General features: G+C 33.3%; 1 non-coding gene and 1 pseudogene across 2 annotated transcripts; one reads left to right on the top strand and one right to left on the bottom strand.

The window, feature by feature from the left end:
* Positions 1-7,354: 7,354 nt before the first annotated feature.
* LOC112287794 (uncharacterized) lies at positions 7,355-11,318 on the bottom strand (annotated as a pseudogene). The gene is made up of 5 exons (XR_016505298.1): positions 9,900-11,318; positions 9,559-9,706; positions 9,363-9,461; positions 8,894-8,967; positions 7,355-8,568 (listed from the first exon to the last, which is right to left on the bottom strand). The product of XR_016505298.1 is annotated as an uncharacterized LOC112287794 (transcript).
* A 447-nt stretch (positions 11,319-11,765) lies between these two features.
* Positions 11,766-11,838, top strand: TRNAR-CCU (transfer RNA arginine (anticodon CCU)). The gene has a single exon. It is a non-coding gene; the product is annotated as a tRNA-Arg (tRNA).
* The last annotated feature ends 10,916 nt before the right edge of the window (positions 11,839-22,754 follow it).

The following is a 22,754-nucleotide window of genomic DNA, read 5'->3' as shown; positions in this document are numbered from 1 at the left end:
TCAGTAAGTTGGAACGAACGAACGAGCCTTATTCATTTAAAAGCCTCCAGCATTAGGTCATCTAATAGTAGAAGTGTGTCATTTATTCTACGATGAGATAAATATAATTGTTTGGTAAAGCAAAAGATACTTTTCACCTGTACATGTGTTTGATCCCCCCCTCCTCAAGTGAAATCCTACCCAAAAAGGAGAAGAAAAAGTATGAGAATTTTTTTCAAAAAAGAAAAGGTTCCTCTAGAGTCAGGTCCAAGTTGGATGTCACCCATCAAGTGCCTTTCTTTCTTCCTTTTCAGGGAATAATGTTTTTTAAAACACAAATTATAAAAAATGAGGGAAAGGATAATTGGGGTGGGCATTGAGGAAGGGGAAAAGAATGTGGAGGCTAGAATACAAAAAAACTCAATAGCAAATGCCAGCATCATGCATTCAAGCCTTCGTTATGATTATGTGGCCAATCCATGATCATATCTGTTCTCACACCGGATTGGCTCCCGCCATCCTAGCTGGCAGAATCCGAGGTGGCGACATCCGAGGTGGCACTGCACCCTCCACCCCCACCCCATCCCACTAAATCTTTGGACTTTAGGGCACCCGAGATGGCTTCGGATAGCAAACCTCGTGCCTCGGCTTGGTATTTGGTTTGGTGTTTGGTTTGGTGTTTGGTTTGGTTGGGAACAGGTTACTGAGTCCAGCTGGCTGATTGGTGTCACAAAGGGGCAGTTGCTCATACACTTTTTCTTTTCTTTTCTTTCTTGCCCGTTTGGGCAGCACCTCTCCCTGCCCTTCCTCGATGTGCGGCTGCCCGAATTGGCTTGTTCGTCTTTAGGCTAGAAGAATATATATATTGCTATACAAAAAAAATCAGTGTGCATTTCTGAACTTTAAAATTAATTATTTAAATTTGAGATAAAATGTAGTTGATACCCTCATCCTTTCTTTAGAGACATGTTCTAAGGACAAAGTCAGCACTCCAGTTGAAAAGAAAAAGAAGAAGAAGAAGGAAAAGGAACCAAAGAGCATACTTATTTCCTTATTTTTATGTCTTCGGGATTTTTTTTCTTTGTGTGAATTATATTTTTTCTTATTAAAAATATTATTATTAGATTATATATATATATATATATATATATATATGATTTTTCATTTACTTAGGTACAATAAATAAAATTTTGTGAATAACTGTGCTACCTTCTTAACTTTTATTTTTTATTTTTTTATGCACATATGTCCAACTACATTGATTGGCTGGTGAAGTGTTGAAAATGCTTTGAGCCATGAATACTCTCACAGTAAGTTCATGAATGTAAGAATGTCAAGAAATACACTACATAATTAAACATTAGTAGTGCTAATGATAAACCCAATACATATTACGATCACAATTAGTGGGTCATTCTATAGAATATATTTTTATTACTTTGGCATTATTCGCTACACCACTTGTCAGAATAATGGAATGAGCCTTGCAAAAAGCTTCTTTGTTCTCACCATAGATAGTGATCATATATAGCACATTTTATCCACAATGATTACAGTGTTGGAATTCTAAAATTAAAAAGAACTCCAAATAGACTAAAATTCTATAGGGTTTTCTGTAAGACTTATATCATAACATATGATTAATTCTAGTGTAAAAATTTGAAATAAAACATTAAAGGCAAGGAATAATTTATATTAATCCAAATATTTATCAACTACTAAACAATGTTATTTATTAGCATTAATTCAAAATTGAATTAAATAGTTGAAAACTAAAACGCCAGTATTTCATATTTCTTTTGAAATCTTCTTAATATCATTTGATGATAATGTATTACATATTTTTTTTAAAAAAAGAAATCATTGTCAACAGTCATTGCAACTAAAAAATGAGCACTGTAAGATCAATATGCATTTCATACTTCTTAAAAGAATGCATTTTAAAAAATATATTATTGATAATATTCAAGGAGATAAAAAGAAGACAGATGTTGCTTGTAAAATTGTATATTTTCTCCAATAAACAAATTCTCATTTAGAAAAGATGACCAAGAAGTGTAAGTCACTTAAATCTGTGGTAATTCAAACAACAACTCAATTTGAATCTATAAAGGTTGTCAAGGCTCTGAAATTTAGAAATATCTTTATATTTTACACATTAAAATAATTAAAATGAACAATATAACTTTTGTCTTTTAATTGGATTTAAAACCAGTAGGAAGTAGGTGCTGTCATTGTTGTAATAATTTGTCTTTTGAAAACTTGTGTGAAATTATCCTTTATTAGTATAGAAAAATATCACTATGTAAAGATGTGATAAATAGTAAATGGTAAGTGGCGAAATAGGTAGATGATCGAGAACAACCAGCTTATAAAATATAAATGTCCCCATAAGTATCTCAACTACAAATACAACTTTCCACAAAGCTTGTATTAATAATTTAAAATTTTAGAACATGTTAAAACAAAGAAATATTTTAATCTTGGATTTAAAACCATATATACATATTTAATAATTATAAATTAGAATTAATCATAATTGTTTTTTTAATATTTTATTAGAATTAATATAATTATCTTTTAGATCTTTGAACTTTAAAATGCTAAAAATTATCAATAATACACTTTATTTATAACTTTTTTTGAAATTCAATATTATTATTATTGTTATTATTATTATATACTTTAATATGCTAATGTATTTTAAGAGTTGTAATATTTTTAAGATGGCATCACCACCTGTTGGCGCAAAGGCAGGCATGGATCAGCAAAATCCATACTTGATATCACATGCTCGCCCCTCAGTGGCTCCCCGAGGGACCCCACTCCAAGCCCCCCCTTGCTTCCAAAAAGCCACATCAAGTTGCCAAAGAAACTCTCTATTTTGCAATGGTTATTGAATGGACTCTGGTGGAGCTTGTTTAGAGGCTGCAGCAACCATGTTGGTGCCACCATTGGTGACAGCAATGCTGATGCCCTTAAAACTTCTTAATCTTTGTCTACTTTATTTTAATATTATATATAAATTATAAAGTTTGAATCAATACCTTACAATTATAAATTTTGAACTAATATTATTTATTGTTGGTAAATTTGAATTTAATAAATGATATTATTTTTCATTGATTATGATTATATATATTTTTTAAAAGATTCAAAACTTTGGTTTTGATTATTTTGACATTCAAAACAAAAAACAAACTATTTCTTAGTTCAATTTTTTTCAAAAGAAATATATGAAATTTATATAAATCTAAAGATAGTTGATTGAAGTTTATGAGAAGCATGAACTTATATAAACTGTAAAAAGTATATAAATCTAGAATATAAAAAGTTTATTATGTCTTTATTAAAATTTCTTTATAAAATTTAAAAATCACCCATGATAACTTATATTATTTTAAAATTTATCAATTAATTAGTAATTATTATTGTTATAAATTTATGATATACAATGAATATACATAATTTATAATTAATGCAATTTTAAAATTTAAAATTTTCCTATCATTCTCTCTCTCATATATATATATATATATATATATATATATTTATGTATGTATTTGTATAGTTGTATATAACATGAATAATTTTTTTTTATTTCTATTTATGTTTTCACTTTAATGATATAAAAAATAATAGAATGCTATAAAATGTTTACATAAAATGCTTAAGAAAAACAATTTTATTATATAATCTTTATTGAAGCATTTGAAGCGTCTTTGACTAAGTTTTGAATAGCATTGCAAAATAATATTGTCAAAAAATGGATTTAAAAAAAAATCCACTTTATTTTTTTCCATATGTATTAAATTTAGCATATTTGATAAGATAAGATTAAGCTCTAAAAGTAATATTTATATCATAATTTACTATTTAAGGTAAGTAGTTGTTAACAAAAAGAGTCAATAATCTAGTCCAAAGTCTTTTCCACTAGATCTTATCTAGCATGAAATGGGCCCAAAAATCAACTTTTAATTTTAAACCATAAAATAGAGACTTGTTGGCATCTATTTGAGGTGGCTTGAAACTTAAGGCCTTGCATCTCAGACTTCTAGTTGGCCACAATGAATAGTCAAAGTGTAAAAGTAGCCCAACGTTGTTATTTTTAAAATGTTTATTTTTTCTATTTTTATCTCTTGTGTGGTTGGTTGACATGAACTGGATAGATATGCTCCTAAAATATATATCTTATGTTTCTATTATTGTTTTTTGTTTGATTTATTTCTTGAATCAAATAATTAAAAAGTCTTGTCTATTAATTATTATCTTATATATATATATATATATATATATATATATGTTGTAGTTTTTTTTAATATTTTCAATTATTTTAATCTTATAATTGTATTTTAAAATATTTATTTAAAATATCATTATTTTAATAATAATTTTGATTGCATAATATAACCTTTTTAATATATATATATATATATATATATGGCAGAAAATATCTTTCTTTAAGCTTTTAATATTTTTCTTAGTATTTTAGAAAACTGAATTGAAAATTAAAAATTTTAAAACATAAAATTACGTGTTCATTTATAGATAACATTTAGATAAATCATGTAGTTATTTAGAATGTGCATAGCATAATTCATGATCATGCTGGATATCTGAGCACAGCAGCAGTTGTAGTTATGGTATTATTGTTATTATCATACTGCAAGAATCTACTGGCAGCTGTGCTCACACTCTACAATGCCCTGCTTCAATGCTTGAACAGCTTCTTACACTGGGAAGGGACAAAGGACACTTTGTCTGTCTGTCTGTCTGTCTGTCTGTGCACCTCTCCAATCTATGTTTTGTTTTCTTTTTTCTTTTCTCTCCATGGTCTCCATTCCTCCAATTTCCCTGCCCTGTTCCATTTTCTCTGCTCTGTTTTGTGACCCACCTCGGAGACAACAGATCTCCCTTGGAGCTGTGGATGCTTGTTGTGTACACAGCAGCACCAATCATCAAGCCACTCATAAACCTGATATTGAGAAATATATATATATATATATATATAAACATAATTACATGTGTGAGTGTGTGTGTGTGGGTTAATGTTGGGGTTCTAGCATTTGCATGCAGCACTTGAGCAATGAGTGTGCCTGCCTGCTATGGTACTAACCCAACAAGGGGAAGAGAGGGTATCATTGCCTCCATCTCTCTCACTCACTGATTCTACAACTCTCTCCTCCCCTCCCCCCCTGGAACCCATCTCAGCAGTGGAGCAAGCATGGCCAGCATGCCTCATAAATGACACACTCCCAAAAGAGAAAGTTGGTTTAATAGAGCCCTGCAGAGCTGCATAGCTACAGTTGGGGAGCCAATATGGGCATGCCTGGTGTTGCCTCCACCAGCACCCACATCACACAGAAACTGTTTCCATCATGGAGCCATAGATGACCAGCTGTTGTGCTGCATATTCCCATGCAGCTAAGCTTGTCAACAGCAGCAGCAAGTTAGCCAACAGAACCTCATTCACTCCTCCTCTCTCCATAATACTAAATCCTGCAGCATCCACAGCATAATCAACTTCATGGAGAAATTCCATCTCTCTCTTTGCAACAAGTGAGAGCTGAAGATGTTTGCATAGTGATTGTTGTTGTATGGGCAGAGAGATGGAGACACAAGAGGAGTTGTTGATTGTGGCCTTACACTACATGCTGGAGTAGTGGGGTTTTGGGATGATGGGATACACATCAATTCTGGCTGGTTGCATGTGTTTGGAGAGTGACAGACAGAACTTGCAGGCTTGGTGAGTATCCAGTAAAACTGCAAAGGATCATATCCATAATCCTTTTAACCCACCAGGCCATGTCCATTTGATTCACCCTTACTCAGATGCCAAGTCCACTTTTTATAAAGCACACACTACAAGAGGATACACATCACCATGTCAACACCAAGGGATTCAACTTTGTGGGTCCCAAAGATGTGATAGTGAAACATGTTAAGACAATAAAAAAAAAGTTTGAACATCTGGAATGCTTTCATATTTGCACTAAGTTTGAATCAGATTATTACTTTCCTGCCATCAGGAAAGGTTACATCAAAAGTATATTAGTCACATAGACTGACAAGAACACCCTTCAAAGCATTCAAGATATATTGAACAAATATGGTGTAATTTTTGAGACAACACAAAGAAGAAGATTAGATTGTGTAAGACATTGAATTGAATACATGTGGAAGAATACAATTTTGAGTTTGTTTTAACTTTTTAGGTCCTTGCCATAAAGAAAGGCTATATCAGATTTTTTTTTTTTTTTTTTTTTTTTTATCACAAGGAGTGATAAGAAGGCCCCTTAAAACACATGGGATGGATTGAACAAATATGGTAGAATTTTTGGGAAGACAGTAAGAAGAAAAACTGGATTTAATAAATACAAAAGAATAAAATTTTGAGTTTGAATAAGCTTTTTAGTTCATAACCATCAAGAAAGGCTATATCAAGAGTCTATTTATCACAAAGAGTGACTAGAAGATATGTCAAAACATGTTGGATAGATTGAATAACCAAAAAATTATTTTTTAGGAAGACACCAAGAAGAAAATCAAGTTGAAAAATATATGGCATTTTTTTTAAAAATAAATAAAACACAACCATTTACAAAGGTGCTTTTAAGAAAATTTAGTGCCACTTTAATTAAAATAGAATGATGTAAATACATCAAAGCCAAAATTTAGCACCACCCTTCTCAATAGACAATATAAAAATGGCAAAAGTGGATCGTAGGACATGGGCACAAAATAATTGTTACATAGTACACCAAATTTCTTATTGCAATTTAAAAAATCAGAAACCAAATAGAGATAGAAGAACAACGTAAAAAAATAAATATACTATTCAGTATATACTAAATAAGATGTTCCATAATTTCTCCAACAATGGGATTATAGGATTTTGAATAGTGGCATATTCTGATTCACTTTTTAACCATTGTGGCAAGTCTACCCAACATGTGTTTTAAAAAGAAAAAGAAGTATTTTTGAACAAGATTATAAGAGTATGTGGGAATGGAAATTAAATGGCAGCTGATAAGGACACAGATGTCATAGTTGACACCCCCAAGTCAATTATTTTTGGGGTGATCAGTCCAAACCGTATGCCTGCCAATGTTGTCATTGTGAAGCATGCTGCATGACTAGGACAACAGAACATTCTGCAGCCTTATAAGCTCACCATGTCAGATCACATTAATCTGACACCATTAAAGCCACATTGCAACAGATTTTCAAGAGCTGCAAAGTTGCCATTCCCTAACTTATCTATAGAGATGTTTCATTTCACTCAATTTTCTTTAAGTGAAAATGTCTCTTGATTGGTACTGAATGATATCCTCTATATTACATTTTGCTTCAGTGCAAACATAATCATCACAAGTTACACAAACAGAGTATCATGTTCATATTTTTAGTAGTATCATACCCACTTTTTTGGAAGGGGTATGGTGGATACCAGTTCAGAGCGTGTAGTGGCGTTGCCACTCTGAATAGTACAAGGTTTTCAAAATCCTTCACCTCACAGCTTTCAGAAGATCTCGAAGATAATGACTCTCTAGTGTAATCGTTGCTGCTAAAATTCTGATTTAACGGATGCCTGCACACATTCAGTCAACGACGCAACAGGTAGCTTCAAAAACGCCAATACTCCTTTTGGTCATTGTCGACAGTAATAGTCGACAAGCTCTGGGCTACGGTGAGCAGGACCACTTTTCTGCATCGACATCCACATTCGTCTGCCTCGTCGTAAGAAATACATCTTTTTCTCAAAATACTGAACCAAAACGGGCTGAGGTGAGCGTTAGTAATTCACAAAACTTTGAAAGCATTGTCAACGTCCAAGTACGAGTGAACAGCGGCTGGCACAATGATGCCAATCAAACCAGTACATAAGCTGGTTGTGTACATGAAATTCAGGACAGAACAGAGTCAACGGAAATTCCTAACTCTGGTGTGCTGGGGAGCTTTACAATGACAAAATGATCTTAAGATTACTGAGACAGATGCCTAGTCTCAATTGAGTAAACTTGGGACTCCACTTCCTATACCGGTTTACTCAACAGATTTTTCTGTATATTCTGTATGAACGCACATATCCAGGTTAGTTGGTCACTTGGTATCAACTTAGTTCTTCCAAAGCAGCTGATTGATATTCGCCCATTACATATCCAGGGTGTTATGGTGTGAAGATCTCCGTACAGGGACGGCTGATTGTTTGTTAACCCTGTCGATTTTCTAACGCGTCCTCTAAAAGAGACGACTTAAATAGTATACCGACTCATGAACGAAGGCATCACGCAATTTTTTCAATAACACCTCGTAATCTGCTGACCGATTGCAAATCCTTCGGCACTGTATCAATCAAAAGCCACCCTGTCAATGTTGTGCATCACAAAATAATAAAAGAACGTACGAGTAATTTTAGTGGCATACTCTCTGTAATTTGACACTCCGACATCTTACATGTATGCAAAGGTCGTTGGCTAAGCTACATAATCCATATATTAATATACAGCCCTTATTGTGACTCGTTTTGCATGGATTGCGCATAAATTTGTGTCTTCAAACAAATGTATTTTGTAGTCCTCAGTTGCCAGCATCCGTCCAATGCTTCTGACAAATGTCATCAGCAGAATGTTATCAACAAAAGCTTCACCTGGCATTGAGTTAAAATTCGAAGGACAGTATGAGGATCAGTCATACTCCAGGGTCCTGAATTCTTATGAGCTTCTATGACCCATGTTTAATACAGCCTTGTATCTATGCAGAAAGAGGACGTTTCTCTAGTAAGATACAGCGATATGCAGCAATTAAAACCGTTGAGAATGGTAATGATAAATTCTGTCTAGCATATAAAAGATTCTTGATGACTCTCGTAAGAATATCTACGTCTAACTTCCGCAAAAGAATGCTAGTTACCTCTTGAAGAGCTGTCAAAGCTTCTGCCGTCCATCGAGAAACGTCATTGGCATACATAGTCGTGACTTCTTTCACCTGCCAAATGGCACAGTATTAACATCATCAAGGATGACACACACAGGAGTGTAGACCTACTATCATTGTCTCAACGGTTGCATCTTCATCGAAATTCCAGGAGAGGATAGGCGATATTACTTGTATATAAATATTATTGACACTTTGATGTTGCAAACTATTACTAGTTCGATTAAAAAAAACAGAAGAAAAGAAAAGACGTGATACAATATGCGGGAGACAAACCGAGGAACACCTAACAAACATTGTGATATTGTCTTCAGAACTTGTTGCCAATGACTCTAGGTATGTACTCGAGGGAAAAGCGAGTAAACATGTCGTTAGAACAGTTGTATTGTGATGTTTTCTTCCTAGAACTTTCAAACAACGTTAAACAACCATCGTGATCAAAACACAATGTCAAGCTTACTCTTAGGAAGCTCCCGATCGTCTATAAACAGGCCGATCGTTGTATGAAGGACCTTCGACTCAACTCGTTTCTTCACTCGACGAAGCTGTTATTTGACAAACATCCTCACGAGTAGGAGCTACAGAAAGTCACTTTGGACTCCACATCTTTCTGCAAAGAAGGTCAAAATCGCCGAGGTATACTGGGAGCAGGTACAAGCTGGCTGTAAGGTTCACAGATTTCACTCTCGCAACAGTCATTTCAAGGATGATTATTTCCTTAAAAGAATAAGGGGTAGAAGATAGTTTGAAGGATCCTGCTATAGTTGCTACTGATACCCTGCTTAAAACCCTAAAATCCCCATGACCCCAATTTAATAATCAGGATGAATCTTGTGAGGCATAATCCTAATACTGTAGGTTGTAAAGAAATCGTTCATAAAAGTAACTATCAACCTTTAAAATCCTCAAATAAGAATCGAACTACATCACCAGGTATACTTAATAATCACAGTGGGGATCAGCAGGGGCGGCGAATAAAGACTCAAGACAATCGCCTTCTTGGTTGAGAGCACATGTGACCTAATTTTGACTTCAACACTGAGGAGGGTATGATTTTACATACACCATGGGAGCCGAAGAACATCAACATCAAAGATACACAGAGTAATCTGTTGCTACTTTGTACAAGCAAAGGTGATGAACCAGTGTTCTTGTTGCAACTAGAAATGCTATCCAGTATGAAAATATTAAGTAAGAGGGAACATGTCCGTGAAATACCTACATTACGCGTAAAAGGAAGTCGAGGAATAAGGAGATCACAAGTTTTTTGTTAATGGCGAATCTCTTGCAGTGCCTTAGTGCCAGGTCTCCATCGGTGCGACTTCTTAGGCCTCGGTGCCGAGGTTCGTGGAGAGCTAGTGGGAGCACGTTAGTTACCTCGTAAGGTAGTAGTTTTCAATCTTGCCATCGCTCTACCTCTCTAAATTTCTCTGCTTCCCTACCACCCATGTCACTGTCCCTGCCACTTCGCTTCTCGAACTGACCTCATGTCCGTCGATGCTTAATCTCTCACATCCACACCTCGAATGATATGAATTCTCACAAACAATTTACTTCAATGCCACTCACTGTAAGAAAATCCCACGTGTTTCATTGCCATGCACACTCCACTTATCGCTAATCTACATTTCTTCAATCCCCCCCTCTCTGTTCAAGCTGTCGTCTTGCTTTCGATGGTGAGGGGAAAGCCTCTCTTCATCAATCACCAACTCCTCTCATGAAAATCTTTCATCTGAGATTCGGACAGAGATGCAAACAGAGCTTAGGGTGCGTGATGTCCAAGCCGAGGCGTTTCGGCCTCTCTTTATGCTCGAATGAGAAGGACATGAAAAAAAACGAGGGGTAAGCAATAAATACTCCTTTCCTGAAGCATTTCTCACATCTCACCATCTAGACTTATTATAGATTTAACCCTTGCCAGAGTGACTCGTCTATTACGGCAACCTATCCACTGGACGTCCTTCTCAAACCTTTGAATCTGCAGGTGTACTAAAGCGGGATCCATGGGGTGATGCAAGATACATTTCCCGAGATATATTGCCGCAAGGTAGTGATTAACTCCAGCCGGTGCCATCTTCGTCTCGCCGAAACCATGCTGTGGTGATGCACCGACTTAGCAGTTGGCTTTATTTCGATTTCCATTGCCGGAGTGCAGTGTTTGTTTGTCATTTGGATACGTTTGCACATTCGTGCACGTCTGTGCCGAATATGGGTGATTGTGCGACTTACAGAAGACGGTGAAAACTTCTTTCAATCATCGAGAATCTGACTACATGCAAGCTGGGCAACCAGTGATGTTGAGATTTGCCTCGGCAGATATGTTTCTCTCTATCTCTTTCTCATATTCTGAATGTAGACACCGGATTCGTGGTTCTTGGATTGTTCCTGTTTTACGAAGAATTGCATTTCTTGTACTGAGGTATTAAATACAAGACAACATTCACTAAATTGCACAGGCGGCAGATACCGCTTGTAACGGTTTATTTTGCTAGAAACACGATTCTGTTTCTATGCCATAATTATGTACGCATTCTATGTATACCTCGTAACCAGTGAAATGATTCGGTGAGCAGTTAATTTTCCATGCCAGGGTTATTCATGACGATTGCAGAGGAATCTTTCAACCAATCCCACAGCAGAGTAGTATGTCTAAGTCGGTGAGTTCTTTCCTCCCTTGTGTACTCTCACCGAATTCTTCAATTCACGAGAAGAAGTAGAAAACAGACTGCTCTCCCATTTCGGGTGCAACGTGCACACTTTGAATCGAGGCAATCCAAGTTATAACCTGTGATGTACCTCGAAGTTTAATAATGCTTTAAATACCTCTTCTCATAATTTGGAACCAGCTGGCGCCTGTAGCTCAGTGGATAGAGCGTCTGTTTCCTAAGCAGAAAGTCGTAGGTTCGACCCCTACCTGGCGCGTTTCACTTGTCTCTTAAGCAGATGGCGATGAAACACTATCCGTCTCTACATGTTACGACTGTCAGAATGCTTTTCTATTTTAACTCAAATGCCGAGAAAGTCTCATGTGAAGAAAAGAGAATTGGTTTTAAGTGAACGACACGATCTTTTTCCTGAACGAACCCACTTAGCTTTCTTCCGCAGGCCGCTAGAAGTTCGAATTTGGACTGTGCACTATTCGAGAAATCGATAATAAACTTATCTTCTACAAGTCAGTCTGTAAATTGCAGCCAGACTTGGACTGGTGGAAGCATTTCATTTTTGACAAGTCTGGTCAGTGAACTTCGTACATCAATTAGCGAGTGCTTTGAGCTCTTCAGAGTCAACCTCATACCCTTATTTCTGGCAGTTCCTGCATTTCTCAATATAAGTGTCAGAAGCATGATCCTTGCTCACTTGAGGCACAGTACACTTGCTCACTCAAGGTACAGTACACTCAAGCCTTGAACTTTTGTTCAAAATTTCACGGAAATGCCCATAAGTTACCAAACCAGTCATGAACATGGAATTTAATCAATAGCGAAGTTGTCAACTGATATTTGCTTCAACCCATCTGCTTCAACTCTGTCCAACACTACAAAAAAGACATGGATTCTACTGGAAAAGCATGCGGTGCTTTAATTCTTCGTCAGTTTGAAAGGTCCAATTTGTACTCCACAAAATACCTATTCCATTCTGTTCGAAGCTAACTTTTGAAATGGGCTCTTTCTGATAACAATACCATACTGCAAGTAACAATCTGCTCTCACAACCTTCACAGACTCAATGACTCAAAGAAGGTCAATCTTGTAAAAAGTTACGACTTCCTACTACTCCAAAGATTAGATATCCTTTGTTTTGTTTCCACAAACATAAGCTTTGAAGTGACAAATTGTTAGCTCTTAAAGAAAAGGTATATCCGTGCCCCAAATTCATAGGTAGAGAAGCGGCAATTGGTTATAGCCACGGAATTGAAGATGTTGGTATTGATAAAAGGAGGGTGTGCATATGGATTGCATCTAGTCTCCAGCACATGGTCCAAGCCTTGAGCCATTTGTAATTTGTAATGTAGCCAAGCAATTTGGATATGACTAAAAGTAACACTAAGTGGTGATATAGCCATCTTAAACTTGTATGCTCTATCACTAATAATAAAACAATGTGCTCTCTAGAAAGAATTGGCATCAACATTTCTACAAGATTATCAATGGATCACATACAACGACTAAAATTTTATCAAATACAGGTAGGACAAATCCTTGTTGTGAAAGAAACTACTATCAAAAAAAGAGAAAAGTTTATTTTTGGCATTCTTGGAGGCTCTCTAAGTTGAAAAGAACTTCTTAACTACCAATCATATTTGGTTTTGATGGAATATCAAGAAACAAGGAGATGCACAAATAATGGTATATCTCAATTGATTTTATATGTTTAAAGCAACAAGAGCAAGTGCCAACCTCATAGTGGAATATGTTATTAAAGACAAATTTATGCTTGTAGATTAATTGCTAATAAGTAGTACACCACAACTAGACATTTTCATTTACTAAACTTCTACATATAAGATAAGCATTGTGCACCTATCCAATCCAAAAGTAAATACTAGAGTAGCACCGAAATATGACTAGACTAAGTCAAAAATCCAAGATCCTTTCAATCCAGAACAATATAAGGCCTCTTCACAAAATAGGACAAAAGAGACCAAAACAAAACTGAATGGAATTAAACAAAATAGGACATACAAGATAAAATTGAGCAAACAAAAACAAAATGGCCAAAGGGATAGAACGGGTAGATCAACTCATACAAGAATATCGAGATATCTTTCCCATCAACTTATCTAGTGGCGTGCTTCCTGATCAAGGTGCTTTCTTTCAAATAGAACTATTGTCTTCAGCCAAGCTAGCAAGTTGATCAATTTATTTCCTAGGACCAAAAGAACTTGAAGAGTTGTGGAAGATATTGGACAAACTCTTAGAAAAAGACCTCATTTGAGAAAGTACATTACTATAGGGAGCACATGTATTCTTTGCATCCAAGAAGGATGATAGACTTCACCTTTGCATCAACTATCGAGGCTTCAATAAGTAGAATGTTAAGAATGCATATCCACTTCCATGTATAGATGATCTTTTTGACCCATTTTGAGGCATAATCATATTTAATAAATTGAATCTTTAGAGCAGCTATTGACAAATATCTATTACAAAAGAAAATGTGGAAAAGATGACATTTTGTATGCACTATGGACATTTTAAATAGCTAGTTTTATCTTTTGGCCTCACCAGTACTCTAACTTCTTTCATGGGTCACATAAATAGATTGTTTTAGGGCCTTTGGACGAGCATGTAGTTGTGTTCATTGATGTTATCATTGTATATAGTAAAAAATTTGAAGAACATAAACAACATCTATAAGAAATGTTGCATTGGCTACAAAATAGTTGCTTCTATTACAAGCAATCAAAATATAAACTTTAGAAGTCAAAAGTTACTTTTTTGGGGCATGTAGTGTCTTCCAAAGGTGTGCATATAGGGCAAGTTAAGATAAAAACAGTAGAAGATTTGCCAACTTCCAAGGATGCTTCTGATGTCCACTCATTTTTAGGCCTTGCTGGATATTATTGCCATTTTAATCAATAATTTGCTCACATTGCTAACTCATAGACAAACCTATTGGAGAAGCTGCCTCATTTGAATGGAAAGTAGAGCAGCAAAGCGTCTTTGATTGGTTGAAGGATGCACTCATTACTGCTCAAATATTACAACTGTACAATCCTAATCTTCCTTGTATACTTGACATTGATGCTTTTGACATTATTATTGGAGTAGACTTTTAACAAGACTTTGGTAGGGGCCTTCAACCTTTGGCATATGAATCACACAAGCTTAGAAAGATAGAGTGAAATTACTTTGCATGTAATCAAAAGCAATTAGTAATTATATGTACTACAAAGGTGTAGCGATACTATCTGTTGGAATAGTCAATGGTTGTTTGGATTAGCCATCAATGCTTGCTATACGATTAGCATTTAGAAAATATAAAATTTCCACATCATTATTAGGAAGAATAGTTACAACTTTTTGATATCTAGTTTGAGTATAAGCAAAGGTGATAATATATTATGCCAGACAGCTTACTACGGAGACCAAACTTGAAGGACAAATCAAGAGACAAGGTAGAAGTTACTACCATTAATAGTGTCATTTCAAATCTCATCAAAGAAACAAAATAGAAGAAAGCTATATATTAGATGTTTATTTCAAAATAATTAGCAATTGATTGAAGATTGGTGATATATAATATCAAGATTATAGTCTTAATAATGGCTTGTTCTATTTCAAGAAATAAATTTATGTACTCAAAAATGGTATATTCTAGACGTACATACTTTTAGAGAGATATGATATTCCAATATCTTGACATTTGAAATAAGAAAAGAGTTCAAAACGGATCTCAAGGACATAGATTTGGGTAAGTTTGGATCATGATATTTGAGCCTTTGTATGGTACTGCAAGTCATGCTAACATAATAAAATATGCAACGTAGCATCTTCTAGACTATTACAGCCAATTCCACTACTTACAGCATATTGGGAGCATGTGACTATAGATCTCATTACATGTTTGTCTTAGATGCCTCATAATCATACTACAATTGTCGATTTTGTGAATTGATTCTTGAAACAACTTTACTTAGCCACGATGCACTTGATTATTGATGCTTTAGTGCTTGCATGAATCTTCTTTGATATTGTCTTTTGTCACTATGAATTATATTGTGTTATTGTTTCAGATAGAGATTCATCCTTTATGATAAGTTTTTTGCAAGCCTTGTTTAAACTATTAGGTACATGTGGTTTGGACCTTTCCATACTTTTGTAGTTATTTTTGATGTTGCATATTGCATCAAGCTTTCGCCACATATTCAAGTCCATCCAATCTTCTGTATTTTGTAACTGAAGAAATTTCAAACCAAATTAAAGCGCTTTCCAAATCAACATTAACCACTATTACAACTAGTTGTAGTTGATGACCAATAAAAATATGAAATAGATAATAATTTGGAGCATGGCTATCTTCGCTGTGGCAGTTGACATCTACAACTTCAGTACAAAGTTATTTAAAAAAATTATTTCATCCATGATGCAATGTGAAAACATACACAAAACTTCATCGATTACTAAGAGATAATTTGAAGATACCATCAGAAGTGAAACGAGGATATTCCACATTAATGAAGGGGGATTAAGTACAATAGGATATAGATAAGATATTTATATTATTAGTACATAGAAATAGATAATTAGAACCATAGAAGTTTTTAGAATTGGAATTAGGTTAGTGAACTAAGTAGGATCCATTATAGAACATTTTAGAAAGAATTTAGGATAATTATCTAGGTGGAATCTACCATAGAACCTTTTAGAAGGAATTTAAGGTGGTTATCTAAGTGAGGTCTATCACCTAAGAATATCCTAAAAAGTACAAGGTGGTGGAACAAAGTATAAATAAGACTGGCTAGGGTCTTTTGGAGTATCAAGTCAGGTATGGCTTTGAACTCTTTTTCTTAATATATTTTGGATTTTGTGTCTTCCTATTTTATTTTGTTTTGTTTTGTTCTAATTTTGGTTGCTCAGTTTTGTTCTTCGTGTTCTATTTTGTTTAGTTCTATTCACTTTGTTTTAGTTTAATTTGTCGTACCTTGTGATAAAATTTTATATTACTTTAGATTAGAAGGATCTTAGATACTTGAAATATTTAGTCCTATTTCATCAAGGACATCAAATATTCATCCCAATTATTATGGTGAACCACCATAGATGCTCGTAGAATATCTTCTAGCATTATGGTATTATGTGGCATTTGGCTTGAAAATGCACTAGGCACCTGGTTGTGGAAGATAAAAGAAAAATTACAACGAGAAGTCCTAAAAACTCTAATAGATTCTTAAACAAATTATAATTAAAGATTAGTAAATATGATCAAACATTGATCAAATTCAATCAAAATTTCAAAGGAATTATATAAGAAACACAAAGTATTTCTAGAGACCCTTTAAAGAATCATTGAAAAATAACATAGAAATTTTAAAATATACTAAAATAGAAACCTTAATAAAATATTAAAATGAAAATCCTAATCAAATCTTAATAAATCCTAAATAAATATTAACCAAATTCTAGTCTAATTCTAAATAAATCCTAATCAAATCCTAAACAAATCCTAAATAAATCCTAAACCAATTCTAAATAAATCCTAAACAAATCCCAAATAAATACTAATAAAATCTTAAATAAATCCTACTCAAATCCTAAACAAATCCTAACCAAATCTTAAACAAATTTTAATCAAATCTTAAATAAATTCTAAATAAATCCTAAATAAATCCTAACTAAATTCTAAAAAAATCCTAACCAAATTCTAAACAAATCCTAATCAAATCCTAATCAAATCCTAACCAAATCCTAACCAAACTCTAAATAATTCCAAGTAATTTCTATAATAGATTTAAATCTCAACAATTAATGAATGAATTGTTAATTTTAACTCAAATTTTGCACACCTCTTAATAATTAAATTCAAAACAACCATATTTTTTTTGAAGAAGTTCGAATTCACTAAAAAAAAGATCAACTCTAATATTTGCTCGGATGTTGGCTGGCCTTCATATCCAATCTAAATGTTGAATTTTGAGTCCCAATATCTCCTTATTGAACCATTTAATTGATCTCAAATTTCTCAAATATGTAGAAAAATAAGTCTACAACCTATATATATATATATATATATATATATATATATAACTTTCACTCTAATCCAACTAATAGATTTTAAAAAAACTAAGAAACCTTTACTAGACCTGGAACTATACTTCTCAAGACCCTGATCCACTTAAATCTCAGTAATCTTTAATCCAACTCTTCGATCAAGCTCAAACTCAGAACATGTATTGAACAAATATCAATCCACAAACTTCTAAAATTTTACTTGTGGATCTACTGCCAAATTTATGAAATTCTCTAAAAAGTATCTCTTTTTTTATTCCATAAATCTAGAGTCATCTAAAACAAATCTGACTTTACAAAGCTCTTACAAAGTCAATACATATCCAAATCACCTCAAAACAATTTTCATTGAATCATATTGAGGCATCTACAATAAACACGTATTGAGATCTATAATCACTTGCTCCCAAGGTACCATAGGTAGTAGAATTGGTTGTAATAGTCTAAGAGATGTTGCATTGCATGCTTTCTTATATTGGCATAATTCATAAGAATATACAAAAGCTTAAATATTACAATCCAAACTTGTCCAAAATCATGTCCTTGAGATTTGTTCTAAAATCTTTTTATATCCTAAATATTGAAATATTGGAATATCGTGTCCTTCTTGAAGTATGCACATCTTAAATATAACATTATTAAGTACATAAATCTGCTTTTTAAAATAGAATAAGCCATTATTGAGACAATAATCTTGATATTGGATATTATCCACCTTTACTCGATCAATAACCATCTTAAATTAAGTATTGCGACTCATAGCTTTATTCCATTTTATTCCTTATTAAATTTGATATTAAACCATTAATAATAGTAATTTCTCTTTTGTCATCTAATTCACGTTTTAAGTTGGATCTGTGCAATATGGTATTCAACACAATGTATTATCGCCTTTATTTTTATTCAAGCTAAATATCAAAGAATTGCAACCACTCTTCTCAACAATGATATTGTGATTTCATATTTTTCAAATAAAAATTATGTAGCAAGGATCTATGGTTACTCCAAACAATCACTTACTTCTGCAACAAATAATTCTACTATACCTTTGTGGCATGTACAATTGTTAGTTGCTCTTGATTATATGCAGAATTATTAAGTTCTATTTTTCTAAGCTTGTATGATTCATATGCCACAAATTAAAGGCTCTTATGAAAATCTTGTTAAAGAATAACACTAATAGCAAAGTCACAAGCATGAATATCAAGTATACATAGAAGGTTGGAATCATATGGTTGTAATATTAAAGCAATTATTAGTGCCTTCTTCAATTCTTTGAAGGCCTTTTTTTTGTTCTAATTTCTATTCAAATAAAACATCCTTCTCCAATAAACTTGTCAATGAGGCAATAATTTATATAAATTGCTAAATAAAATAGTAATAATATCTAGCAAGGCTTAAGAATGAACAAACTTTAGAAGCATCTTTGAGAGTTGGCAAATCTTCCACTACTTTTACCTTATTTTGCTCCATGCACAAGCCTTTGAAGGACACTACATGCTCCAAAAAGGAGACCTTTGACTTCTAAAGTTTATACTTGGAATGCTTGCAATAAAAGTAATTGTTATATAGCCGATATATCACTTTCCATAGATATTGCTTTTGCTCCTTAGATATTTTACTATAGACCAAGATATCATCAATATAGACGACCATATACTTATCCAAAAGGTCCCAAAATAATTTGTTCATATGACCCATAAAACAAGCTAGAGCATTGGTGAGGCCAAAAAGTAATATAAGCCATTCAAAATATCCATAGTATGTATAAAATACCATCTTTTATATATTTACTTTAGCAATAGGAGTTTGCCAATAACTACTCCAAAAGTCTAATTTGCTAAAGATGGTTGCACTTCAAAGTTGGTCAAAAAGATCATCTACACGTGGAAGTTTATATGCATTCTTGACAATCTACTTATTGAGGTCCTAATAATCGATGCAAAGTCAAAGTCCACCATCCTTTTTGGGTACAAAGAATTAGATGATCTCCATAGTAACATGCTTTCTTGAATGAGGTCATTTTCTAAGAGTTTGTCCAATGACTTTCACAATTCTTTAAGTTTATTTGGTGTAAGGCAATAAATTGGACATTTTTCTGATTTGGCCCCAAGCACTAATTCTATTTGGAAGAAGATACTTCAATCATGTAACATGCTACAAGGTAAATTAATTGAAAAGGCATCCCAATATTCATATATGAGTTATTCTATACCTTTTATTCCTTTAGCTAACTTTTCTACCATTGAAATAAGATTCAGAATGACTACATATACCAATTGTTAATGCCATATTTGCTTCTTTATAAAGATCATTTCTACAAGTAAGTCCTTAGTCGTAGATCATTTTGCTATTCCATTCAATATAGAGGCACAAAAAGTCACCATGTGTCTTCCATCTTAAAAAGAGATTATCCTTGCTAAGTAATCAATTTATTTATTTCTTTCTTCTAGCCATGGCATATCAAAGATAATATCATACCTAAGCTTTGTTACTCTAAACTTCTCCCTCAAGGCATACGTATCACTTAACTTTAAGATTTTTATTCCACTTGTGGCATTCAATATGTTTTTTTGATCATCTGCTAGGTATATACTCTCTTCTTTGATCATCTTTGTTTTAATTCTAAGTCGGTTGGTAATTATTGTTGAAATGTAATTTTTTATAGAGTCGCAATCCACAAGCACTTGAGATAGCTATTTTCTTAGTCGACATGTTAAATATACTAATTGACACTTCAGATAGTTGTACAAGGCCATGTTCTTTGTCCTTGAGAAATAACAACTATTCTCAATATTGGCCCTTAATGCCTTTATTGGAGATCCTTGTTTTTTTGCTCTGCTTCTTCTTCAACCTCATGACTCTTAAGATTATGAACTTCCCATAATTTGTTGGTGCTTGAACTTTGATATTTTGGATAGTCTCTAATCTAATGGCATAGCTTCCACGACTAAAAGCACAATCCCTTCTATACCAATATTTGTCATATTTGTAGTGTTAGTCGTCCTTGCAATACATCAATCTCCATCAACATAGGTTTTTGTACCATAATATTGGCTAATGGCACAGGACTCCACGCTATAGGTCATACCTCTTGATTTTTGAAATCTATTCCATCAACCGTCTCTACAATCCTAATTGCCTCATCAAATATTTGTGGATCCTTTAATTCCATTTCTTATTAGATCACAAGTTTCAACCTTCATATAAATTGATCCATCATCTCTGCCTTTGAAATATTGTCAATTTGGAGACATAGGAACTTGAATTGAGAGACATAATTTTGCATCAATCTGGATTGTGTAAGGTTAGCCAACTGATTGGGTACTAACTTTCGTACATTGATGGGCCAAAATTGACTCTTAAGCTTCGTCTCACATTCCTCCCAATTACAAAATCTACCTTGAACTCCATAGCTTTGAATTTGATGTTGCCACTAAATGGCTGTTACACCTTTCAAATAACTAGAGGCATGTATAATTTTATTGTTGATATTTGCCTTAAATAATTGGAAGTACTATTGCATGTTGAAGAACCATTAGCATACATCTTTTTGCCTTCAGGTCTATAAATATATATAGAGCTTAGTCAATTTTAGCCTAGCACATGTTAAGTCTCTTGTCTTAGAAGCTTTTAATTTTTCTTACAAAGTGGCTATCTAGCCTAGTAGGTATTATATTTGGGTCTCAATCTGAGGTTGCTCTGCCATATCTACCATGCTATAATTTTCTTGTTGAACTTTGTTTTTATAATGCCTTCTTCTCTTTTAGCTGACTTCTTAAAGTAGCTTGTTGTAGCCCTAAAATAGTATCCAATGTAATCACAATAATTAACTTCCAAATAAATGGTGGCTATCAACACACTACCAAATAATAGACTAACACTTACTCTGATACTAATGAAATAAGATTAAATTCTTTAAGGTCTTAAACCTTATCAATTCCATAACAACACAGATTTCAATACAATATAAGATGAAGCATATTAGAACAAAATTGAAAGTAATAAAATAAAATGGAACATAAAAGTTAGAATTGACTAAAAGAGAATAGAATCAAATAAAACCAAATATAACTAAATAAAAAAATGCAACCAAACTTTATTGAGAGAAAGAATCTGAAGCTATACCTGATCGAATGTCCAAATGGTCTTAGCTAGTCATATTTATATTTTGTTCAACTATCTTGGAACTTTCTAAAATATTCTTAATGATAGATTCTACTAAAATAACTATTCTTCTAAAAGATTTTAGAGGTAGGTCCTACCATGATAATTGTCTTAAGTCTTTCTAGAAGGTTATATAGTGGATTCCACATGAACCACCATCCTAACTTCAATTCTAGAAACTTTCCAAAAATGACTCCAACTACATATCTATATCTGCAAATAATATGAATATCCTATCCATGCCATGTTATATAAAGGACTTTTGGATGCCCAGTTGTATGAAATGAAAAAAAGTTGGCAATATAAAGTCAAAAGAGTTTTTTTAAGTAAATAAAGAAAGATTAGAAAGTGTTACCATTATTGTCCTAAAAAATGAAGTTAGACTCACAATCACAAACCAATATACAATAGAGGCTCTATACTTGCAATACTATACAAATTCATATATTAAGGCTGCAATATCTCTTGAATCAGTATAGGCTACAAAACAGATTATATATTGCATGAGTGATAGATTAACAAAAAGTATGAAGTTGACACTCTAAGCTCCAATTTCTATGCTTAAATTTAATTTTCTCTTTTAAAAAATGACATATAAAAAGGCTTTAAGGCCAAAAAAACTAATCACTAAATTCTATAAATACTTATGAAGTATCATCAAATCAGATTATCTTATCTTAGTAACAAAAGTTAAAAGATCTTACAATTTTTTCTTGAGAGTCATCTCAGGCCTCATTGCTTTACAATTCAAAAGTAGAATGTAATCTTAACTCATAAATTAATTCCCTATGACACTTTTAAATATTACTTATAAATTATATACCAAGGTATTTCAAATTTGTCTCTATTTAGTTCTTGTAGAAATCATCTTCTTTGATCAATTTGTCTTCTTATCCATGCAATTTATTTTAGACAATATTTTCCTTATACATGAGACCATAG

This window comes from Physcomitrium patens, chromosome 10, assembly GCF_059467195.1.
Source record: "Physcomitrium patens ecotype Gransden chromosome 10, ASM5946719v1, whole genome shotgun sequence".
NCBI lineage: Eukaryota > Viridiplantae > Streptophyta > Bryopsida > Funariales > Funariaceae > Physcomitrium > Physcomitrium patens.
This window is presented reverse-complemented; position numbering and strand designations above follow the sequence as displayed.